General features: G+C 46.5%; 1 protein-coding gene across 1 annotated transcript in view; it reads right to left on the bottom strand.

The window, feature by feature from the left end:
* The window catches only part of LOC111967159 (uncharacterized), a 32,827-nt gene that overhangs the window by 7,035 nt on the left and 19,792 nt on the right, over positions 1 to 6,000 (bottom strand). The gene's annotated exons all lie outside the window — the stretch shown is intronic.

Genomic DNA, 6,000 nt, shown 5'->3' with positions numbered 1-6,000 from the left:
ACACAAAAAACACCACCAAACAAACAGTGGAAAACCTGACCTTAATAAATGGTTCTCCATCAGGGAAAGTCAAACACCTGCTCTAATTGAGCTATCAGGCACAATTACCAATAGAAACACAAACATAGACTACCAAGCTCACGTTGAACCAACTAAACAAGTTAAAAGGAAAAATAAGTCGGAACGTGACATATACCCCCCTTAGGTCGAACTCCGCCGCAGCGTAAAGTTAGGGGAGGGTCTGGTGGGCGTCTGTCCACGGTGGCGGCTCTGGCGCTGGTCGTGGTCCACCATAGCTACCGCTTTCTAGGCTCCTCAAATGATCCAACCTCCAAATTACACCACTTAGTTAGGGGCGCACCGGACCTAAGGGAGCCGGAATTGAGGGCCAACGGATTGAATTGGGGCACACCGGAATGAGGACATCTCCGAATGAGGGCTCTCCGAATGAGGGGCTCCCCGGATGAGGGCAGCCGGATGGACGATTCTGGTGGCTGGCTCGGCGTCCTGGCTGACTAACGGCTCAGGGATCCTCGCTGGACGGCTCTGCGCGGATCTCTGGCTGACGGCTCTGGTCTGACTGCGGCTCTGTGCTCGTGTTAGGTGCGCTCTGGCTGCTCATGGCTGGCTGACGGTCTGCTGCTCATGGCTGGCTGACGGCTCTGCTGCTCATGGGGTGACGGCTCTGGCTGCTCATGGTGGCCTGTACGGCTCTGGCTGCTCTGCCTTGCTGACTCGGTGCATGGCTGCGCTCTGGCTGTGCCTCTGCTGCTCACTGCTGCGGCTTCTCCCTCTTCCTTTTCCCTTGCAGATTCTCCTCCCTTTCGGGGGGGGCGTTGTCTTTCGACGGGCAGCAATATTTTTGGTGACCAGTGGCTCTTCCGTTCTGTGTCCTCCCCATGACACCCATTCTTCTTGATTTTTACTATCGTTTGACTTCAGGTCGACAAGATGTTGCATGTTTCCAGCAATTTCGTAGTCTTGTTGACCTATGATTTCATCTTAACTTTGAGCATTCTGCGCTGTGCTTTATGATCATCTTGCAGGTACGCCATCCCAGGGAATAACAACAGTGCTAAACTTTCTCCATTTAAACAATTTGTCTTACCATGGACTGTATGGACATCATGGCTTTAGAGATACTTTTGTTAATCCTTTCCAGTTTATGCAAGTCAACAATTCTTAAATCTTATTTCTTGAATCTATTTTTGTTCGACGCATGCTCAACATCAGGCAATGCTTCTTTGAATAGACAAACTACATTTTGTGAGGTGTTTTTATTAGGCAGGGCCGCTCTAACCAACATCTCCAATTTATTTTATTTTTCTTTCACCTTTATTTAACGCGGTAGCCAGTTTCCGAAACGTTCACATCAACTCGAAACATGGCAAGATAAAGCCGCAGTGCACACAAGCACACAGAGTTAACATAAAATAACAACGTACAGTCAATTAACACAATAGAAATCAATACATTCAGTTATGTGTCATTGAATGGTTCAATGAGATTGAGAGGTAAGGCATGAGCTAGAGGTAGCTGGGCCATCTGATCATGGCTTGCGTGCGAAATAATCACCCCATCTGGTTTGACTCCATAGCTGAAACTGACAGGCCTTCTGATAAGACTGTGGTGCATGGACATGGGTGGCGGCTCTGAGTCTTGATTCATGGCTGATGGGTCAGAAGCGTGAGCTACTGGTCTGCTGCCAGGCTGGCGTCTGCTGCATGTGGCTGGCGGCTCTGGCTGTCATGGCGGCTGCGCTCTGGCTGCTCGTGCTGCTGCGGCTCTGCTGCTCATGCTGGCTGCGGGTCGGCAGACTGGCAGCTCTGACGGCTGGGACACGGACGGCAGCTGACGGCTCGGGACAGACGGGCAGCTCTGACGGTCGGGACAAGCGGGCAGCTCTGGCGGCTCGGGACAGAACGGGCAGCTCTGACGGCTCGGACAGAGACGGCAGCTCTGACGGCTCGGACAGACGGGCAGCTCTGACGGCTCGACAGACGGCAGTCTGACGGCTCGGCAGACAGCAGAGGCTCGCCTCTGGACAGCGCGCTCTGGACAGTCAGACGGGCAGCTCTGCCGTTCGGACGAGAGGCGCTCTGCCTGTGCGTGGCAACGAAACCTCTGCGGTGAGGCGCACTGATAGCCTGGGCGTGTGCCGTAACTGGAGTACCGGCTAAGGAACGACTTCAGGTAGTGCGGGAGCAGGACAGGGCACACTATCTCGAAGCGCCTTTAGGCCTGGTGGTTGGTGCGTACTGTGTACCGGGCTGGGACACGCCCTACGGCGATGCGGGGGAGAGAGGAACCGGTGCCTATCAATGACCTGCATGATGCTAAACAGGAGGCTTGGCGTATGTTACGAGGTGCCGTGGCCAGTGGGTACCGCGCTGGGACAGAGCCCGAGTTGTTACCTGAGGAGAGAACGGAATGGACTTGTGTGCGCACTGGGAAGCTTTGGGTCGAGTGTTCATGGTGAGTACTGGACTTGTTTTGCGCGAGTGGCGACATGTACATTTACTCACGTCCGTGCGGCTACTGCTCCTTATGAGTCACTCCGTGTCAAACCTTACTAGGATGTAACTTGTGAGTCCACGGCGCAATGACCAAAGCGAGGCTTGTGGCGGATATGTGGAATGACCGCACCGGGTATGTCGACGGGACACATGCAGTAATGCTACCGGTGGCTGTTTGAGTCCGCAAAGACCACTTGATAGGCCGATCGCTGTTGGGCCGCTTCCATACTATGGGCTCAATTCTCAAATCAGCCGGCCGATATCGAGGGCTGGTAGTACCGCACCGGGCTTGCAACACGTACAGAGACATTGGCTCTGACTTGCATGTAACACGGTCTGCCCGGGTACACTCCCGCTCTCCATCGGTAGCATGGCGATAGTGAGGCGCATGGTCTCCTACTGCCCCTGCCACGTAAGCTCCCTTAGCCCCCCCCAGTCTTGATATCCATTTTTTGGGGTTTCTTTCAGGATCGGCTTCAGTGACCGCCTCCGTGCTGGCCGTCTCCTACCATACCGATTTGGGCTTTCGGCTGCCTCCATTCCTCACGGCGCGGCATATTCCCCTGTCTAGCCAGGTCTTTTCCGTCCATGTATTCCTCCCAATCCACGAGTCCTGGTTTTTTAGCCGTGCTTGCTGGTTCCTCGTCACGCGCTTGATCCTTGTGGTGGGTGTTGCTGTAACGGTCTTCTCCTCCTTCGTACTTGAAGTAGGGAGAGTAGGGATTGGACCAAGCGCGCGAAGTTTGCATAGTATTTATTTAGGACACCTTTAGACGTGACAAACTAAACACACTGAGAATTTAACAATTATGAACGAATCAAGACTGAACAAACGAACTTACAGAACAGAACCAATCGCAGAACAAAACGTATATCGTTCAGGACGACACATGACAGTCCCGTGTGGTGCGAACAACACAGACAGGAAAACAACCCACAACAAAGAAAAGGAACAGCACCTACCTTATTATGGTTCTCATCAGAGGAAACGTCAAACACCTGCTCTAATTGAGAACCATATCAGGCAACACATTAACCCCAACTAGAAACACAAAACATAGACTACCCACCCAATACCGTCGACTGACAACTCAAAGTTAAAAAGGAATAAGGTCAGGAACGTGACAAGTTTATTATTTTTTTCACGTGATTACTGATTAATTTACGTCTGTCCCTCATTTTAAGGTCAACCCTGATACGTGAACAGAACTCTCCTTTTGATATGTTGAAACTATTCCTATTAAAATATTTTTTTCAAAGAAACATCTTTAATAGTCAAAGCAGTAAGTAAGTGGGAGAGATTGTTCTCATCTTTTTGCACCCACTTCAGGGGCCCTCACCCCAAAAAATACATGCCATTTAGGTCAGATTGTTCTTCAAGAAGTTCAAATGTTCACAGATGACCAGAAGGGTCAATAATAACCACGTGGTATAGAGGTGAACAGTTCAACAGCTCAGGATGTGTGTCAGTTGTGTAAACTATATTTAGTCTGTAAATGTTGACTGAAAAATTACATTTGCACAATGATTACTTGAAGTCTCTTTAAATACATCGTTACAATTGTTGATTAGCTAGCTAACACATTTTTATATTAGTATAGACATGAAATACGCCAAACCACCACAAAACAAGACATAGTATCAAGAGACAAGATACAACTAGCTGAACGAGCCCCCTATGACATCAAAACTATGAATAACACACGTGGGATACTGTAGTAACCAAAAAAGTGTTAAAAAAATAAATATATTTTTAGTTCACTGTCGTGCCCAACAACCCAAAATATAATCTTTGTCAGCCTGGCTGTTCTCCATGTTTGTACAAATGCAATTGTAAACCAATAGTGTCTGAGAATTATTGACAACCTTGAATAAAGATGAGAAAAACTGATACCTGATTGAATCATGAACAATGATGAATGAAACGTTACAGAGGGTTGAAGTCATACCCCCATGACATGCTAACCTCTCACCATTACCAATAACAGGGAGGTTAGCATGTATGATTCATTCAGGATGATCCGTAATCTGGTGCATCATAATGATTAGAAGTGTTCAGAAACATATTCACTTCTTATTTACAATAAAAGTGACTCCAAAATGACACCAATAATTACTTACATTAATTTCTATTGAGCACAAAATAATCTGAAAAACCAAGAATATCAAATGCATCCAACAAGTTTCACAAGCTTGATGTAGTCTTGCGTGCTAGGAATATGGCACCAAATACTACTTTACTACTTTATTCATAAAAATCTTTCGTGGGCAATCATTTTGTGCTACCTTTTTGAGAAAAACAATTATTACTTTTGACAGTAAAATATAGATCAGTTTTTAGTACATGTATATTATTGCTCATCTTTATACATTTTATATTTAGTAGACACTCTTTTCCAGAGCAACTTACAGATTGAGGTTAAGGCCTCTGCTCGGCACAGATTTTTCACCTACTTGGCTCGATTCAAACCAGCAACCTTTTGGTTACTGGCCCAACTCACGCCTAGGCTACCTATCAAGTGTCAATCATGACACCCACTGTAGTTTCAAAACATGGTTGAAACACACATTTTATATCTCATGGAGGTCAGTCCTGTTTGTTCTTGCTTTTATGATTGAGTGGGTTAAATCTTCGAATCCCGGATTCAATCTGTTTTTTATTGTTTTTTTCCCTCAGGATTTTGAAGGTTCCTGGAAGAATTGATGGACAAAAGATCCAAGATTTGCTGCTGTCTGCTTCTGAAATGTCTTACACCTACAGCAACAAACTTCTCTATAATGGACAAGGAAGAGTGGACTCGTCAGCAAGGTGTGCCAAGAGAAGGGCCTTTGTGTAAACAGGACAGCGTCATCCTCTTTGTTCGCACCACACGGGACTGTTCGGTGTCGTTCGTATATGTAGTCTGTTCCTGTTCGTGCGTTCTTCGTGTTCTGTAAGTTCGTTTGTTCAGGTCTGTTGACTTCKKTTATTATTTTGTAAATTCTCAAGTGTGTTTASTTTTCGTCTTGTTAAATAAATATCRTTATGTCAACACTTCACGCTGCGCTTTGGTCCAATCCCTACTCCTCCTCTTCAGACGAAGAGGAGGAGAACGACCGTTACAAAACTTCAGAAATGACTTTACCAAAGTTACAAACTAACTAGGGCTTTATAATGATGATGAAAACATGGATACATTTTTGGGTTAAGTGTGTTAAGTCAAATCAAATCAGGTGTAGACCTTACCGTGAAATGCTTACTTACAAGCCCTTAACCAGCAATGCAGTTCAAGAAAGACTATAAGTAAGTTGGTCCACAATTGTGTAATTGTGTTATATTTTTCAGAAGCATCCAGCTGCAGRTGGAGCATGCTGAGGGCGCCTGGTCTGCGAATGTCTCAGATGGTATTTTTGCATCTCAGTTGGTATTTTCCTGTTAGATTTGCGGGTTTTTGTGATGTATTTTGAATGTTATTGCTGAACAAATGAGTTAGCTAGCATGCTC

This window comes from Salvelinus sp. IW2-2015, linkage group LG8 (assembly GCF_002910315.2).
Source record: "Salvelinus sp. IW2-2015 linkage group LG8, ASM291031v2, whole genome shotgun sequence".
NCBI lineage: Eukaryota > Metazoa > Chordata > Actinopteri > Salmoniformes > Salmonidae > Salvelinus > Salvelinus sp. IW2-2015.
The sequence above is the reverse complement of the archived record's forward strand: the minus strand, read 5'-3'. Positions and strand labels throughout refer to the sequence as shown.